This window comes from Dipodomys merriami, unplaced genomic scaffold (genome assembly GCF_024711535.1).
Source record: "Dipodomys merriami isolate MVZ:Mamm:240054 unplaced genomic scaffold, mDipMer1.0.p SCAF_20, whole genome shotgun sequence".
Classification (NCBI taxonomy): domain Eukaryota; kingdom Metazoa; phylum Chordata; class Mammalia; order Rodentia; family Heteromyidae; genus Dipodomys; species Dipodomys merriami.
In genome coordinates, this window is record NW_027203382.1 from 3,476,188 (window position 1) to 3,496,211 (window position 20,024).

The 20,024-nt window shown below is 40.9% G+C and overlaps 1 protein-coding gene across 11 annotated transcripts in view; it reads right to left on the minus strand.

Moving 5' to 3' along the window:
* The window catches only part of Pam (peptidylglycine alpha-amidating monooxygenase), a 307,793-nt gene extending 290,020 nt beyond the window's left edge, over positions 1 to 17,773 (minus strand). For 7 of the 11 annotated variants that reach the window (XM_070031014.1, XM_070031013.1, XM_070031012.1 and 4 more), the window contains exon 1: positions 17,669 to 17,772. The gene's annotated coding sequence lies outside the window, so the exon portion shown is untranslated. Of the gene's footprint in view, positions 1 to 17,668 lie in introns of all 11 variants that reach the window. The other 4 variants (XM_070031006.1, XM_070031008.1, XM_070031010.1 and 1 more) reach the window with 2 other exon arrangements.
* Between the last annotated feature and the right edge of the window lie 2,251 nt (positions 17,774 to 20,024).

A 20,024-nucleotide genomic window follows, 5' to 3' on the forward strand; every position in this document is an offset into this window, starting at 1 on the left:
AATAGGATACTGTAGAGTACCAGCATAAGAATGTTCATTGCAGCACTATTCACCATAGATAAGGCATGGATCAGCCCAGATGCCCCTCAATGAACTAATGGATTTTTTTAATGTGGCATATAGACACAACGGAATTTTACTCATCCATTAGAAAGAATATTATACCATTTGTAAAGAAATGGAAAGACCTTGAAGAAACATTAAGTGAGGTAAGACAGGCTTAGAGTGACAAAGGATGTGTTCTCCCTTCTATGTAGAAGCTAGATATAGCTTACAAATGTATAAGTAAATACATCAGGTGGTGCATGTGTATGCAAATGCATTAACTGAAATAGGGTAGATTCCAAGGAGAACTCAAATAGTGTAATTCATCAGAAAAATAAAGTCAAAGTTCAAGAAAATAAACACCAGGAAAGAGGTACTTGGAAGGGGTAGGCTGGGATCAAGGGGCATGAAGAAGACAAATGAAAAGAAGAGGAGATAGAATGTAGTCAAGAAGCCAATGTATATCCTGCAAAATTAAGAAGAGTGGGGAAAGGGTAGGTAGGGAAGAGATAGGTGAGAATGTTGAAAGGTGTGACATTGAGCAAAATATGAACATATGAATATTTCTTCTTTCAAGTCTAGCCACCGTGTTCCAGTATACCATGCCCAGAATGAAGTTTTTTCAACTGACAGTAGACTTCCCTCTACAAAAATTGAGGCATGGGCAGCATCTTCAGTTTTGAAAGAAAGCATAAACATCAATTTCCCTTTCTTCTCAGGATTATGAAGGCTCTCCCCTCCCCCAATGCTCCCCCCCACTCCAGCCTTGTGTGCCATTTGGACTGAGCCAGTTGGCATACAAAGTGCTTAGGAGAATAGGCCAGAAGCCATCACCAAGCTTGAAGAATAGAAGAAAAACCTCTTAGATAACTACAAACCTGATGATAGCTTAAAACCTAGAAGAGCGACCGTTTTATGTTTCCCCTGCTTAGAATGAAGCAGTAATGACAAAGAAAGGCAATCTCAAAGCCATCATAAATGGGGCTGTTCCCATTATTATAAAGCAACCAAAATGACTTAATAGAATTCAAATCTTTAGAAATGCTTTAAAAAAAGGTTATTAGGAGCTATATTTCCCGACCACCACCCCATACTCCATCCCCCGGAATCGAATTTATATTATATTGGGAAACAATAAAGATTTTTAAAGTGCTACAGGGCCTACCTCTCAAACTTCTCTGGAGATAATATAAAAGGGCCAGCAGGACCTTATAACTCCCCAAAACAAAATCCTGTGGCTTTTGTTTTAGCACAGTGGCAACTTTCAAATGACTCCACTGAACCAAAATACTTTTTTAAAAAAATAGAGACATGCTAAAACAGCAGGCTTAAAGACCAATATAAACTCTTTTGAGAACCAATAGAAGCATTACAGACAAACAAAAAATCTAGGGAGACACTTAAAGCCATTTTATAGACAATGGAGGAGCATTTGGAAAGTATTTACTATTATGAAACGAAGTTCAATATGAATCATAGTGGAGTGTGTGTGTGTGTGTGTGTGTGTGTGTGTGTGTGTGTGTGTGTGTGTGTGTGTGTGTGTGTGTGTGTGTGTGTGTGTGCGCGCTCACCCACATCAGTCCTGAAGCTTGAATTCAGGGCCCAGGTGCTGTCCTTAAACATTATTTTCTCAAGGCTAGCACTCTACCACTTGAGCCACAGCCCAAACTCTGGCTTTTCTTTGGTGGTAACTGGAGATTAGAGTCTCATTGACTGTCCTGCCCAGACTGGCTTTGAACAACAATGCTCAGATCCCAGCCTCTTGAATAGTTAGGATTACAGACATGAGCCATGGACACCCAGCCCAGAGTGGATAATATTAATAGTATTAATGGTAATGATTATCATCAGCATCAGTATCATCATTGTCATCATCATTATTATCTAGGAGGAGTAGTCATCATCATCATCATCATAGTAATCTAGAAGGAGATGTTGTCATTACTGCAGCAGCAATCATTCCTGTCCTTGCCATCGTAGTAGTAAACTACTGAGTGGTTACTGTATGCTGAATTACAATGTGTGCAAAGCACAGACGACTTGAGAAATGGTTATTTATTCCTATGGGACAAGCTTGGATTCTCAAGCCAGAATGTGTGGATTCAAATATAGGGTCCACCCAACAGTATAGGCAAATTACTTTAACGGCTCCATGCTTCATTTTCGATATTTGTAAATGGGAATAATAATAGAATCTACTTTGAGGGGTAGCTTTGAGAATTAAATGTGTTAAAAACTGGTGTACCTAAAATGGTTCTAGCACATAATAAATGCCATAATAAATACCAGAGATGATGAAACCAAAGAATAGGGAAGCCAAATTGCTTGTGTAAAGTTGCACAGCTGGTAAATATTGAACCTGAGGTGTGAATCCAAGTAGTCAGACTCTAGATTGAATATGTTAACTACCTATAATTCTAAAACATACATATTTTTATATTTGGATCAGATGAAATAGAGCTCATCAAATAAACTGAACTCATGACTGGCTTCTTAAAACCAAGTGGCCAGGCACCCACAAGGTCAGACCTCTACTGGCTACTGAGATTACACTAAATACCAGATGGTCCCAGGTGTGCCCTTTCGGGTATGTTCCAGGAGGAAAAGAGTATGTACATACAAATATTTTTACTTGGAATAACAATGGACATTTGTAAAAACAAAAACAACACAAGGCACATTTAAAAATAATCTTTCCTGGCTCTAAGAACAAAGAAACACATGTCCAGGTGTATGCAATTTTTGATCCAACATCACCTTCTGTATCGTATTTTATGGTCTGGCCAGCATTATCATCTTTTCAGGAACTGTTTTGCCTTTTGGTATTTATGTTTGGATGGGAAAATATTAAAGTCAAAACCTTACTTAATAACAACGAAGAATGAGAAAGATTAAAGAAACACAAATTTAATCTCCTGATTATTAGGTCATTATTTTCATGTAATTCTTTCATTCCTTTATATGTAATGAGGAAAGGTGTTCTGTTAGATTTGAAGGATTAACATCAAAAGAGTTATCCCCAGGTAACAGCTATTTCTTAGGATGTCAAGAGGAAGTTTACTTGTACATAGTAATGAAATCTAAAATTCATTGTTTCCAACTTAAAAAAAAGTAATAAGGAATAAAGTCTATGTCTGTGTTTTTCTTTAATGCACATTAGCGACCATGCAACAATTAAAAACCTTCTTAAAAACAGTACATAGTAAGAAGCATAATAAGAAAACTCTTCTAGTTTACAACAAAACAACCACTTTCCTAGTCTAAAGTCAAGTGTTCAATCTCTGTTCATTAAATCTGAGTGACTATCTATAGTAGGCGTATCAGATGTGATTATGTGCCAATGTATTAAAAAAGAATTGAATTAAAATATCAAACCTGCACAAGGAAACAACACACCAGGCCTTCTCAACATCAACCAAAGGCAATCCTAATGCCAGAATAAGAGGCTATGTATGCTCACCATGAGTGGAGATGGCCATGCTGTAGGTAGGACATTTTGAAGAAGTGTCTTTGTTTTTAGAGAAAGGAAAGACTATTTTTAAATGTGCCTTGTGTTGTGTTTGTTTTTGCAAATATCCATTGTTATTCCAAGTAAAAATATTTGTATGTACATACTCTTTTCCCCCTAGAACATAGCCTTATATAATCTCCAACATCTGCAGATCAAGAGCTATTAAACACTACCTGCACTATGGAAAATTAACACTCAAACACAAACAAGATCTTGCAAAAAATACATTATTTAATAAGATTTTTAATCTAAAAGAGGAGTGAGTTTTTATCAACAAAGGCAAGGACATCTTATGAGATTAGAAACTATAGAACTTTCTTAGAGGGATCAGGCTGTGTCACGAGATCATTTGTGGGCTTCCAGAAAGCCAAAGAAAAGCATAGTGGACCAAAATAAAAATCAATTGAAGCCATAAAATAAACCATATACAAAAGGTCCATATGAATATTATTAACATTCGGAAGAAAAATAAATGGCGTCCTTTGTTCTTTTTATTGGCTAGAACTCTCTCCAACTTACACCAATTTAAAATGGACAAGACTTGAAGAATGCTGAAATAATATAAATAGTTAGACTTCCATATATAGTTTTTTCAAGTAAATGAAAAAGTAGCTTATTTTCTTTGTCACATGTAATGTTCTAATGCCACGTATATTGTATTTATTTATAATATGCTATATTGTAGCTCAACTGTACATAGCTCGTTTCCTCTATGATTGCTCTAGTAATGTGGAATTAATTCACTATGCTTTCAATTAGCTTTTCTAGTATACATATTCCCCAGTCTGGGTTAAATTGTGATCTCTAAAAGATGTTCAGGTCTTCACCTGTAGTATCAGTGAATGTGACTTCATTTGGAAATTGTGTCTCCCTAGATGATGGAGCCAAGAAGAAGTCATCAGGATGGGTCATGATCAAATATAACTATGTTCTTTATAGGAAGATGAAACTTGGACAATGAAGAAGAAATGCAGAGATGAAGAGAAGGAAAATCATAGACACGCAGAGAGCATCATCTACAAGCCAAAGAGCCTGAGGCTACCAGAAAGTCAGAGAAGAATGCAAAGGAGTCTCTTTCTCCATGTCAGAACTAAACTAAACTTTATCTTGTTTTTGTTTTAGATGGCTATATCTGGCTATCTATCACTGGATGGAAAATTCATAAAGGGAAGAGAAATTTCTCATAGTTTTGAAGACTTGGTAATCCAATTTCAAGGTACTTGTATCTGAGACTGTTGTGCTTCATAACCCCTGACAGAAATTGAGATGGTGGGGAGAGGGCCAGAGGAAGTGACGTTGGCTTCATGACAGAAAGCTCCTCCATAATTGGTTGGCATTAGGTTCTAGGGGGTTTTCCCTCACAAACACAAACACCTCCTATTAGGCCCCACCTCCCAACATTCATTGTTTGGGATACATTCAAACCACAGCAGACTCCTAGCCTCCAAGTACTATGAAACAACACATTTTAGTTGTTTATACCACTCAGTTCATTGTACTTTGTTCCAAGAGTCTCAGGAAATGAACACATATGCTAGAGAGCGAGTTGGCCAAAGCTTGCACAGTGTGTCTGGGAACTCAGGAAGCCTCACAGCATTCCTGTGGCACCACACACGACTCCACACTGTGGGAAATGGTGTGGAAAACATGCAGTTTAGATGAGGAGAGGAAACACACCCAGCTAAAATATTGAAAAAATGCCATGCATTTGCTAAAAACCCTGTTGCACTTGTTTTGCATTATTACTCCTCACACTAACCTGTGAATGATAAAGGGGAAGATTATTATCTCTATTGTACTAACAAGGAATCTGAGTGTCAGAGAGATGAATGTTGGGTCAACATCTGTCTCACACTCTCCTCTCTGTTGTTTCTCACACTGTTATTCTCTATATAGAGAGAGATAGCTCTGTCTCTGACTCTATCTCTGTTTCTGTATCTATCTATCTCTAGATATGTCTGTCTCTAGCACATAAACACTATTTCTATTTGTCTGTTTCTCTGCCTCTATCATCAATCTTCTATCTCTATATGTCTGTTGTCTCTCTCACTCTCTCACACACTCTCACATACACACACACATACACACACACACACACATACACACAAATTGGGGCTCAGTTAACTATAACTTCAAATATGACATTTTGGGAGCATAACGAACATTTGACCTCAAGGAAGCCCATATGTTTCTGCTCACCCATGAGTAAGGAGAGACTCCCTGGAATTCCTTTATTGTTTTCCATTCCCTTTATCTATCTCTGAAGTCTATGAAATATAACCATACATAGACAAACTTTGATTATATAGTAATGCACATCCTTTGTGTGAACTCATTAAAAGTTGAAAGAGATCGTGTCTCAATTACTTCCCCAATAATCACTTATAAAGCCCTCGGGCTGGGAAGGTGGCTCAGTGGTAGAGCACTTGCCTTGCATGCATGAGGCCCTAAGTTCGATTCCTCAGCACCACATAAGCAGGGGAAAAAAAGCCGGAAGTGGCAATGTGGCTCACAAGTGGTAGAGCGAAAGAGCTGAGGGACAGCGCCCAGGCCAGAGTTCAGGCCCCACGACCAGACCCAAAAAAATAAAAAATAAAAAAAAATAAAGCCCTCAAATTTGTCTATATCCCCTATTTCTCTTTCTCTCCTTTATAGAAAATGAGATACATGTTTCTAATAACTTGGGGGCAAGTGAGAAGTGATCATTTCCTATGCGTTGACTTTTTTCTTTTGCAATACAATAAATGTGTATGCCTTTTCATCTATTTATAACCTTTGCATATTGATTCCAGCAAATCTTCTGAGGATGGACAGGAATTTCCCTTCACCTTTTACATACATGGTAGAGCAAATATTCATGTCAAATTGAAAATGCTCATAAACATTTTAACTTGGGACAATCCTATCACTTAAAAAGCAGTGTCTCTTCAGTGAATTCAAAGAAGAAAGACAAAAATAGTTTCACATAGACTGAGAGGCTCAATGATCTAAATAAGGTTGAATAAATCAGAATAAATAGGCAAAAATGTAACCTATAACTTATGAATGAACACCTCAAGGAATAAATGGGCATACACTGATGTAAAGAGAATAATATATTCACCATGATAAATAAATGCAGAGCCAGGGAGAAAAGGAATACATATGTGACAACCTAAATAAACTCTGGAGAAAGGACCTTGGTCAGCTGGTTGAGGAAATTTGGAGTCGAATTTTTGGGCAACAGCAGAAACAGATTGTGACCCTCTCATTGTGCTGATAAAGGGTTATCACTGACAGGATGGATGTGTAACTCTCACTGTCAGTTCCTGAGAAGGCTTGGAGGTGGAGGTAATGGAAGAGGCTCTTCTAGCAGCTTGTGTCAAAACCAGGATAGTGACAAAGCAACCACAAGTAGGATGGTGTAGTATGCAGCTCTGAAAAACTGGTCAAGATTGAAGAGGAGATGACTACCTACTTGCTTTCAGTTTAAGCTATTGGCAAGACATCCATCCTTACCACTTCTCTCTCCTTACTCCCTGTTCCTAGACAGACTGGCCTTGGTGATACCCTTTGAAAGTGGAATTAATGGTGGTGTCATGGGAGTAGAGTTCCCTGATTCTAGCCTCATGGTCTCATATTTTTCCTCCTGTTTAGCAGAGGATCTTTTCATAGATAATTGCCCTATCGCACTGGGGTCTTGGCTCAAATGTTATTTCATTTGACTTCTTTGTTTCTTTTCACTGTCCTATGTAAGACAGTCATGTTTTGTCCCCTTAGAAGGCCTCAATATTTCATTATATTTAGTGCCCCAAATTCTGTTTTTAATTATTAACTCCCACTTCTATTAATACATAAGCTCAGGAGGAGAGATACTTTGTATGTCTTAATGACAGTTTTATTCCCACAGTCTGGCACAGAGCCCAGGATAAGGCAGAGACTCACTAACTGTTTGTGGATTTCACAAGTTCAATTGATAATTTCTCAAAAGCAATCTTTATAGGCATATTCTAGTATATACCCCATTTAGTTTTACCTGGATGCAGCAGCTACCAGACTTCTCTAAACTGATGCTCAAACCCACTTCAATTTATTCCTTGTGTATCGTATCAAACATAGATCACATCAAGTCTCTAGTCCCTACTCAAAATATTCTCCATTGTTCTCAAGATTCAGATTAAATTTTCACACAACCATAGAGACCCTGCATGGACTGTCCCTAGCATAAGTGTCCATTGTCATCTATCCCCATCCCCCACCCCCAGCTCTAAGTTATGAGATCCATAACTTAGCAGATACATTTCTCTCTAGTCCAGGGAATGGTACATGTGTATATGTGTATAAAGAATCTCACCAAATCATGTGCATAAAGAATCTCACCAAATCATGTTTTAAAAAGGGAGGGATGAGATTGGGTGCCTTCGGGGTGGTCCAGTGCAACAGTGATACTCACAGGACACTATATTGGAAATGAACTTTACAACTTGGTGAGTGTGGAGGGAGAGTCAGGGAGGAGGAATAGCATGAGAAAATGAGGGATGGGGGTAAAAATGCAACAAGAATTTCCTTACCTAACTGTAACTCCTCTGTACATCATCTTTACAATAAAAAAATAAAATAAGGTATAAATAAAAATAGAAGATAGGGAGGGGATTAGGGAATAGGATGGTGGTGAACTTGTTCAAAACACACTGTATGGTTCAACCACTTTGGAAAGCAGTATGGAGGTTCCTCAAAAGACTCCACATAGAACTCCCCTATGACTCAGCAATCCCACTTGTGGGCATTTACCCAAATGACCACAAACAAAGCCATATTAAAGCTACCAGCACAACTATGTTTATCTCAGCATTATTCACCATAGCTAAAATATGAAAACAACCCAGATGCCCCTCAGTAGATGAGTGGATCAAGAAAATGTGGCGTATGTACACACACACACACACACACACACACACACACACACACACACACAAGAATTCTATGCTTCCATCAGAAAGAATGACACTGCCCCATTTGTTAGGAAATGGAAAGACTAGGAAAAAATCATGTTAAGTGAAGTTACCCAGTCCCACGATTTTCCTTATTTGCAATAATTAGTAGCCGGGCGCTGGTGGCTCACGCCTGTAATCCTAGCTACTCAGGAGGCTGAGATCTGAGGATCGCGGTTCAAAGCCAGCCCGGGCAGGAGAGACCGTGAGACTCCTATCTCCAATAAACCACCAGAAAACCGGAAGTGGCGCTGTAGCTCAAGTGGTAGAGTGCTCGCCTTGAGCTGAAGAGCTGAGGGACAGCGCCCAGGCCCAGAGTTCAAGCCCCACGACCGACAAAAAAAAAAATAATAATAATTAGTATACATATAGGATAACCTTATCAGATGATCTGAAAAGCTCCAAAACCATGTACAAATGACCATATAAGATGATGCTAAGTGAAATGAACCTCAAGATATAGACGTAAGAGGTCTGTCTTTATTGTTACTGTTTTAAATGCACCATGTGATTTTATTTTGTTGTTGTTGTTGTTTCTTCTGTATGTTCTTTCTCCTGTGGCATATCCCCTGGTGTCCTTATACTTGATTTTGATACCCTGCATCTTGTATATACATATGTCTAATCTGGGGAGGGGAAGGGGAATAACAAAACGCTGAAACAAAGATACAGGATGACACATTGCCACAAGGATACCCAAAGGATAGTATATTTGAAACAAACTTTACAACTTTGGGTGGGGGAGATTGGATGGGGAGGGGAGGAGTATGACAGATGGAGGAGGGAAGGGATAGTGGGACAACACCAAGGAAGGGAAGGGGTAACAATGATAGACAAGTAACGTACTCATTGCCTTACTCATGTAATTGTAACCCCTCTGTACAACATCTTAACAATAAAATAAAATTAAAAGAAATAATAAAACAAAAAAAACACTGTATGTATCTCTGGAATTTTTAAATGAACCCATGGAAAACTTCTTTTTAATATTAATGAAGCAAAAAGCAAAAATAAATGGTAATAATAACAATATTACTCTCTACTTTCAGGAAGCCTCTTCTTTCTACCCTACCTCACACTCTGATACTCACACTTAAGATATCAATCGAGTGCCCTTCCTTGGGTTCCTGTTACACAAGTTCACAAAATCATATTGTTCAGAACATCTACCATTGTTTGTTCACATGATACAATTATTTATAAGGTTTTATTGTTACTGCTCTGTGTGTGTGTAATTAATGATTATTTTCCTGCTAGAGTCATTACTCTATAACATAGACCATGAACTTTTTGCTAAGAGATCTGTAGAGTTAAGTATACCAGTTTAGAATGAGGGTGTATTATAGTGGTGCCTGACTAGGCCTAGGATTTGATCCCCAGTAACAAGGCTGAGGGAAGGAAGGATAAAAGGAGGGAAGGAGAGAAGGAAGGAAAGAGGGAGGAAGGGATGGAAGAAAAAAAGGAATAAAGTTAGGAAGGAAGAAAGGCAGGGAGGGAGGGAGTTAAGGAGGGAGAGAAGAATTGAGGATAGTGACTGGCAGTGAGTAGATATTTGTTAGGTAAGTGAATGATAGTATAAGAAACTAGATATTAATGAGAAATGGACTGATACAAAAATTCATGACTGAAAGGAAGCTGAATTGAAAATCCATAGTGATTGTAAGCTACTATTAACAGAGAAGTAGACAGGGGGAGTTAGGACAGATCCAAACTATGAAATAGCCTAGACTACGGACTACAGAATAGCAAGAACAAAATAATCTGTTTCATTCAGGAATTCAGCAAGAACCAGTTTGAATGACTTGCTGAAAACACCTAGCTATGACTTAGGTAGTGACAGTAACTAGGTGAAAGGTTACATTTACATATCCTATTAACAGCTCCTTGACTCATCCTTTTGCTCTTGCAACATTTATCTATGCAGCAAAACCATTCAAACTTTCCTCTCCTTACCACTTTCCATTATAAAAAAAAAATTCTCTAAAAAGTCCTTAGTTCCCTGGAAAATGTTTTAAAGACATTTCACTGTGGTCGATTAGGCATACCATAATAGCTAATGCAAGGCAAGGGCCATGGAGAAAATGGCATATAATAGGAAGAACCTACTTTGGTCCTGATTAAAGTTACTCATGTGCAGCTTGAGAAAATGGACACAATAAAAGGTTCTGAGCACTACAGGGTATCATGGGTTAAAGGACAAGGTCTAATTTTTTAACCCCATTGTGATTGGTTTATTCCCCAAACATTAGAATCAATATAATTCTAAATTCTCTGAGGGAAAAGAAAGTGCTTATTAGTTTACTTTTATTTCCTAATTTCCAGCTTCTAACGTGGAATGCCGATGAGCATGAAAAACCACCTAGTATCATTTCCTTTCATTCGAACCCTGCAGTGACTCATGCAATAAACAAGTCTCCTGGTTTTATTTCTAAGGAGGGCACGCCAACAATTTCAATAGCCTATTCCAGTTTTACTGGAGTCAGTTGTCCAAAGATGTCTTATTTGCCACACTCTAAGAAAGGAAAACAGGAAACTGGCAAAAACTCTGATCTTCAGAAATAAAAGACAATGATGATTTTCAACCCCATGTTGACCATGTGAAGAGAAGGAAGACTTAAGAAAACACGTGTATTAGAAGCAGTGAGAAAAACAGAAAGGAAAAATGGAAGCACACTGAACAGCCAACTATGGAAATTTAGAGGAACAGAGGAAGAGGGAATATTAGGAAGGAGGATAATCATCATTTTCCATCTCTACTGTATTTGATGTTGGTGCCCTGCATCTTATATATACGTTTTTCTAATTTGGGGAGGGGAAGGGAAATAACAAAATGCTGAAACAAGAATACAGGATGACCCATTGTCATCCCAATGAGATGTACAATACACTATGTAGAAAACAAACTTTATAACTTGGAGGGGGAGGGGAATTAGGGAAGTGGGGAAGGAGGGGGAAAACGAAGGTAACAATGCTCCATAGGAAATATACTCATTACCTTACTCATGTTACTGTAACCCCTCTGTACACTATTTTTACAATAAAAAACAAAAACAGAAATAAGATTATAAAAGTTAACAAGGTACTATTTAAAATCTAGACCAAGTTTAAAAAAAATCTCACTAACAAATCCTTGCAGTATGCCTTGTCACTAATAGAACATGACCTTGGTTCTTAACGTGACTGAAATTAGAGGGTTATCTACAAAAGTAAAGATTTGTTAGTGCCATTAGTAATGCAAACAAAAGTACAAGCATAATGTACACAAAAGTTTTGTTTAAACTATAGAAGGATCAGTAATGTGAAAGCAGGATCCTTCAAAATTAACTTATCACTACTAGAAGTTCTACTTAAAGCAGTTCTAAATATACATAGTTCTGGTTTGTGTATCTAAATTAGTTTTATATAGTCCAAACTGTAAGGTCTGTGGAAGTTCCAGTTAGTCTTCATATAAATAAAATTTTATTGTACTATAAACAGGTTCTATTTTAAAGAAGCTTCTTTTGGTATAGATAAACAAAAATCTCAATATTTGGATTTTAGAAGAGGCACTTACAGTTGAGGAAAAGGCAGGATTCTGTCCAACAGCCTCACACTTCCTTTTCTTTGCTTGCTTTGTGCAGTACATGGCTGACAGTCAACAAAGCACTCAGTGAAGGTGAACACTGCCTTCTCGGCTGCTGGCAGCTAGACCTACCATCCTGTGCTGTCACCTCCCAGTATTTGTGGTCCAGGACCTCTTCCTAATGAGCTACTCCTGTCTGGTAAGGGAAATTTCTCTACTTTCATTACATGTCTCTCCAACACAATGTAGTATGACAATACTATAAAGTATCACTTTTTCACCAAAAAAAAAATTATTTAGTTCAGTTCTTTCCTTTCTGGAGCCTGTCCGCTGAAATTTCCCCAACAAGAACCACTTGGAAATCTTGTTCCTGTTGTTCCTCTTTTACATCGGGCCAGGCCAGCATAGCTGAGCTGCAGAAGGCACTGTCTGGGTGCCATAGGGCTCAGTGTTCCAGAAACACACTGCTCATGGGCAGCTCTTGTCCTTTCATGCTAAGCAAGGCCAGTAGATAAAGCTCAAGACAGTGTTCAGAGAAATTCAAGTTCTTCGGAACACATATTCTAATCTCACAGTCACACCTGATTTTTAAGAAATTCTGCATATATGTAGACCTTCTATTGCAGCATGGCCCTAATATTCATACATATACATGTAAATATAAATATATATACATATATACAGCTTTAAGCATTTGAAATGTGACTAGTATGACTACTAAATTGGCATTTAAAATTTTATTCCATCTTAACTAATTAGAACATAAATTTAAACAATATCACTAGTGATTCTCACAAATGTTGTGTCTTAGATTTTTACCCTAATTGCAAGCTAATAAATTAACACACTGCTATTTCATGGATGTTGAGAGAACATACAAGATTCCTGGAATATATTACTCACAGAAAGAGCAATAACAGGAATTTCTGACATAATTCTACTAGTTCCCTGAAACTTAATTCCCACAATGTAATTGGGTGAAAGAGACCTGCACGTTGACTTGCATAGAAGAGGTGAATTCTGTGCTTCTGGAATTTGAGTCTTTATAGTACTTTAACTGTCACTTGCTTCTAGGACAAAAAGAAAAAAAGAAAGAAAAGCCTACCTCTGTCTTTTAAGATTATGCTCTATAGATGTTCTTGAGAAGACAGTCTACACTGAAAGCAATCCCTCCTATTGTTTAGAAGATATGAAGAAATCTGGGTACTAATAGAGAATTGTTTCTCAACTGTGTTTCTGTCATAGATATCTATAAAAATCTACTGATTTCTCTCCATCTTGTTTGAATATCTTGCTTGTCCACACAGTTAATCCTTGCTAAGTCTTCTGCAAGCTCCTACATAGTTATCCAGTTCCCATGACTGTTCCTCCTAGATATTCTCTATACAGTGGCCAGAGCAGTTGCAAAACAAATTAAGCTGTCATTCTTGTTTCCATCTTTCATACCAACCTGTGCGCTTTCAATGTAACCTGCTGCCCCTTTGCAGCAAGTTTCTAAACAATGTCACTCGGTATCTGAGGACCTTTCCCTTGTTTTTCCTTCTAACATCCATTTATTCAGCCACCATAAACTTCTCCTACTCCCTTAAATGCACAGATTGATCATAAACTGATGCCTGTGGGTTGAATTCCAACTACAGGTGTGTCTGGCTTGGTCTACATAATAGTTTAACAAGCATTTGAACCATTTCACATTTTGGGAGGTTTCATAATCGCCAACTATGCATTTTAAGCTCCTCATTGAAAAGCTGGACATCTGGCAACACTTGGCCTGCCTCCCAAGCTGAAAATACTTGGCCGAAGTTGGGTTTACTTTACCCTTCAGACAAGGCATGGTTGTCACACCTCTCCCTCCTGTTCTCACTAATTCTTTTACATTATCCACTGACTTTCAGTGCAATGTCTGCCTTGATCTGAAGCACTCTATCATCCCTCTGACTTTTTCAGCTGCTATGAATTTGCTTCCGGTTTTAGTAGGTTCATATCCTCTGAAAAGTTTTCCCTAACTACTGGCCATTACAAACCCAAGTAAGATGAGATGATGTTATATTCACCTTACGAATATAATTCATCAGGGCACGAATGTTATCATTCTTTGTGTTATGCCTATCATGGCAAAATTCACATGGGTTTATAAATATTCTTACATATTTATATATAACATATTGATATATATATATTTTACATATTACTTAATTTTTAAATGTTGGACGTTTAAAATGCTACTCCTCCCCCCTCACTCTCCAGGATAGTGGAGTAGTGGCTGTGCCCTAGTAACAGGCAATATGCTAAATGCTTCCCATGGAGTGCTTCATTTTCATTATTCTGATTTTTGAGATGCAAAGTTAACTGTCTAAGGTCATAAAATGGGCAAATCTCTGAAGAGGAATCAAATGTAGGCCTGTCAGAACCCAAAGCCAAAAATCTAACCATTCACAATTTACAAATGGAGACAGTCTGCGTATCCTGGATAAACCGAGGCAATCAAGGATAAGGATATCCCTCGGAACTGTTTACTACTCAACAAGAATTATAACCCTATTCCTGCAATCAGCTAGCTGTTCAACCTTGGGTAAGATGAAGGTCTTGCACTGTAAAACAGAACAGTAAAATAGCAGGATACAGTATGTGTGATATATCTTCCAGGAGACTCGAGAGCCCATGGGCCCACCAACAACTCTTATTCATAGCCTGATACTGAACTATTTTTATGTAGTTTGAACAATTAGTTCTTCCAAGCTAAAAGAGTTAAACAGGTGAAGAAAGTTCTCTCTCTCTCTCTCTCTCTCTCTCTCTCTCTCTCTCTCTCTCTCTCTCTCTCTCTCTCTCTCTCTCTCTCTCTCTCTCTCTCTCTCTCTCTCTCTCACACACACACACACACACACACACAGCCCTCTGGATTGATATTCATGACTAACATACCAACCCACACAGTTTCACATGTAGGAAAGCAAAGATACTAAGCAACCAGGCCACATTTATGTAAGATTAACACTACATCACTCAAGTGGCCCCTCATCTTTCCATGACAGTAATTACTGTGTGAGGGGAAGCAAAGCTCTCAGAGCCTAGTCCCGGTCCTTACAGCCAGCAGGTGCATGTATGATTATGGGTAAGGAAACAATCTGTGGTGTCAATGACTCATGTGAAATACAAACTAGTTGGGAAGGAGAAACAGCCCTGGTCCATTATTTCCAGGTAGAATTCCTACTCATCTTTTGTCCCAAGATAAAAGAGAAATCAATTATTTTTTAAAAAAGAACTCTCAGGATCTTTAAAAATTTTAAGTCAAACTTCTAGCATCAAGGACTCATTATTTAAATGTTCAAGGTCCAATCTATTTAAAATTTTACACTCAAGAATAAGAAAAAAAACAACGAATTTTACAATCTCAATGGTTTTCTAGGAGTTATAGTTTACCTCCTCAAAGAAAAAAAGATTGTGTGTGGATTCCATAAATGTATTTATTTGTTGAAATGAGAATTTAAGTTACAATACCTTTTTGTTGTTGTTGTTTTGGTGCCAGTCCTGGGCCTAGGCATTGTCCCTGAGCTTTTTACTTTTTTTTCTTTTCTCTCTCAAGTCCCTGCCTAGTCCTAGCTTTTTGGGCAGTTAGTTGGAGATAAGTCTCATGACCTTTGTTGCTGAGACTGGCTTTAAATCATCCTCAGATCTCAGCCTCCTGAGTACCTAGGATTACAAGTGTGAGCCACAGGCTCAGGCTAAAATTACTATGGTTTTTATTTGATTTGATTGCCACATAATGCTTCTCTAACTTTTCATTCCCTCCCCCCAAAAATATTATTCCAAGCACACTTCATTTGATGAAGTAGGAAAGCTTGAAGTCCTATTTTAGAAAATGCTGCCTTATTAAATCTGGTATTTATTCCACTCTATTAGGTAGATTTCCCAAAGTATGATCTTACCAGGCCTTAGGTAATGCATTGCTGACATCCTTCTACAAATATAATTTTTAGAATTATAGACAATCCTGCTGTGTATAATTTTTAGAATATATTTTATGTTTATGTAAAATATAAAATAAAGCAATATGGTTGCTGAGTTAAACCAGAGTGTCCTTTAAGGAATATATTTCTGCAAGGCACACAGCAGAGTGCATCACACAGCATAGAAACTCGCGAAGATGTCTATTAAAGTAGGAATGCACGAATGTCAGGATGTGGCCATTTAACAAACCTACATTTGCTTTACTCTGCTTATTTCTGCGAGGTAGATAAAGGCGCCAGTCCTTATTGTTTCTGTGATTATCAACTGAGACTTGACACCTAATATATCATCACCATCACATGAGGTTTGAATCAAACCTCTAAACTCAACTTTACAAAAATGAAGATCTCCTTCCTGAGTGATTAAAATCACCTAGGGTGGGAGAGAAGTCTGGAGAATGGAAAACGCGAAACATCTGAAACAAAGTTCTTAGACTGAAGCCAGGAAGATCTTCCTATTGGCTGAGTTCTAATGGCAATAGAGAATCACAGCTGTGCACTTAAGGCTTGGTGACAAGGGACTATTTCACTATTCACTATCTGCACCTTGATAAGCAATTCCAGAAACACAATGTGCCAACTAGCCCTTACAGAGCTCCTGTCCTAATCATCTAGATAGACATAACCACATCTCAGCTGAAGGACTGGAAGGAGCTTATTAAAAAGTAGAAGCCTCCTATATACACCTACACCCGACGAGAGACCTTGGCCCAACACCATGTAAGAAGCCCTCAAGGGTAGCAAGAAATCCTCTGAACAATCCAGAGCACGGGACAGCAATGCGCATTTTGGAGACGCCAGCACAGTTAGATATTCTGATGGAGAAGGTACCAGGACCACAAAGGTGAGAAAGTGACTGAAGCCAGGCTCAAGGAACTAGCATCTCACGTGGTGGACGCGTTCCCTTCTACCTGAAAGAACGCCCTTCGCTGGCGTCCTGGGCGTACTAGACACACTCCTAAATCTGGCAAAGCGGCAGAAAGAGAGGCGCTGGGCGGCTGCGGGCGCCGCAGGCGTGGAGGAGAGGGAATTTCCACGCTTCCCGCCACCCGCTGCGCCCCAGCCTTCCCGGTCCCTGCTCCATTCCCACCGTTTCTCCACCTGTGCGACGGCCCGATCTCCCACAAACCAACCTCGGGGGCGCACACCAGGCCGGGGCAGGGGTGTGGGGACTCTCCCACCGTCCTAGAGAGTTGTTCACATTGGGGAATCAGAAAAAGAAGATGACCCAATCCAACCCCTAGAAGGAGGGCACAAGATGTGCTAGGTGAGCAGGACATCAGGGAAGGGGTGACCCCTCAAAAATGGGCCTGGGACGCGGTGGTGGTATCGAAGATAGTCGGGGGGAGATTTGGGGGATGGCGCTGTCTCCCCGCGACCGGGACAAGCCAGAGAGGAAAACAACAGTCATCGCGGGGGCCAGGAAGCGAAAGGAACTGAAGCGGCAGGATCCCCCGTCCCGGGCCCAGTCTCTGCCCAACTTCCGTGCCCCCCCCTAGACGCCCCCACTTCCCCACCCCCACCCCGCCGCGCCCCGCCCCGCCCGCCCCGTGGCGGCCGCCGTGGCACCAACCTGCGTGCCGCGGGCTCGGTCCGGGACGGAAGCCGGAGCCTGGGGGCGGCGGGCGGAGTTAGTTGGAGGCTCCGGTGCCCTGGGCGGGGACAGGCTGAGCACGCGGCGGGCGGCGGCGGCGGCCGGGGTTCCCTCCTCCCCGCGCGCGGGGCCCAGCCCGGCCGGCCGCCGGCCCTGCGCTCGGGGACAGCTCCCAGTCCCTCCCCCGGGGCGGCTCCCGGGCCCGCCCCAGCTCCGCCTCTGCCCAGTGCGCGCGGCCCGCGGCTCCCCACTCCGAGCCCCGCGCGGGGTCCCCGGCGTGCAGCTGCCCGGCGCAGCGGGGTCCCCGGCGTTCGGACTCACGTGCTGGTCCGAGCTGGAACTCTCGCCCCTAAGGGGCCCCCGGGAAAGAGGGTGAAGGCTGGGCCTGAAAGTCTTTCCTGGACCTGCCGGAGTCCCGGGTCCCTAAAAGCAGCCTTGTGAGGTCGCAGTGCCAGCTGCCCGGAGAGAGGCCGAGGAAAATGTCCGACTCTCCCTCCGCCCCGCTCGGGGTCAGGCGGACGCTTCCCGTTTCCCCGGGGAACCGCCACCCCCTCCCCCCCGCCGCCGCTCCAGCCCGGGGCTCCGCGGGTGGGAGAGAGCGCGCTTGGCTCGGCCGGCGCGGACACCCGTTCCACACCTGAGATAAAGGGGCCGAGGCTCACCCCATCCCTTCCCTGGCTCACACAGTGTCTCCCCGTCCCAGTCCTAGACCGGGGTTTCTAAGCCCCAAAGAGCGCTCAGCGGCTCCAGACCGACCTCCTCACCGCTAAACGGCTAGCAGGGAACCCGGAGCCAACCCGCCTCTGCCCGCCTCCCCCCCCCCCCCCCCCGCGCAAGATTAATTCGGGATCCAGGGCGCGAGCAGTTCTAGCCTGAAGGTTTTCTTCAACTAGAGGCTTGATCGTGTGCTTACTGACCCTAAGCTTAAACTGCACGAGTTTACTTGAGAGGGGGCATTGCCTCTCCCTTCCAGCGTGTGCCTAAGTGTGGGGTGTTTGCTCCACACCTGTCTGTCCTCCAACCCAGTACCAGGCACTTTCTCTCCAGAGGCCTACCCCCTCTTTCCTCAATCTCTCCCAACTCTTTTCAGAAGCTGAGAAAGCTTGGAGAAGGAAATTTGGAGAAGGCAGAGATAAGCCAATCAGGGCCTGGGCCAGGCCACCTCAAGCTGTATTCTCCACCAAATTCCAAGGCAAGCTGATGACCCCAGGATGTTAGGGAAAATGGAAGGTCACTAATAAGATGCAAAAAGCTGGATCATTTCGCCAACAAAACGAGTGCTGATCTTCGGCTTTTCTTTCCCTTATTTTCCTCTAAAGCATAAAAGGCTAGGCCACTAAAAGTTCAAGAAACTGGAAGAGGTCACCTGAATAAAATCTTTTTCCTTGGTGGAACACAGTGGCTCATTTCTGTAACTTCTAGCAACTCGGGAGGCAGAAAGGACTGTAGTCCTAGGCTAGCCCCAGCGAAAGTTCATAAGAACACGGCCACCCCCCCCCCATCTTAAACAATAAACAAAGTGCGTGTGGTGCTCCATATCTGTCATCCCAGCTGTTAGGGAAGCATAAATGGAAAATGGGAAGCCCTACTGGAAAAGTAACCAAAGCCAAAAAGATGTGAGACACTTGGTAGGGCACCTGCGTACAGTCTCCAAGCCAATTCACCTCCTATAAAATGATCAGGAACATGTGCTACTATCCCATTAGTGCTTGTCCTAGAAAAGAATGAAACTTGGGGCAGAAGTAAGGGATGGGGTAACGATGGTTAAAAACAAATGTACTTATTGCCTTACCTAGGTCACTGTAATCCCCCTCCCCCCATCTACTTAGCTCATCACCTTCTCCATAGAAAAAAAATTTTTTTAAAGAAGTAAAAGTAAAGGTGAAATCAAGAGTAAAATATTATTTCCTCTATTTGTTACCCATTTCACTTGTAAATTGGGTGTAGTGGACAGAACTTGGGAAATGTACAGACTGTTCTGCAAAAGAAATAAAAGAAAACACTTCCTCATTTGACTATGTTTCAAACACGATCTAAACGTATCCCTCCTTGATTAAGAACAGAAGGTTACACTGAAGAAGCAGATTAAGCTTCTGTATCCAACAGTCAGATTTGTTTATGCATATTCAAAACGGCAAGAGAAAATATTAATTTCAATTTACAAGTCGTTAAAAAACACCTTGTGGGACACATAATGAATAGCCTCAATGTTAAAGTAATACATATTTGTTCTTTCACAAATAAATTTTCCTCTGAAATATAGACATCTGTCATAGAGTCAGTTATCCTGCACAGCATGCACTGTAAAAGCACATAAAAGAAATAATATGCCATG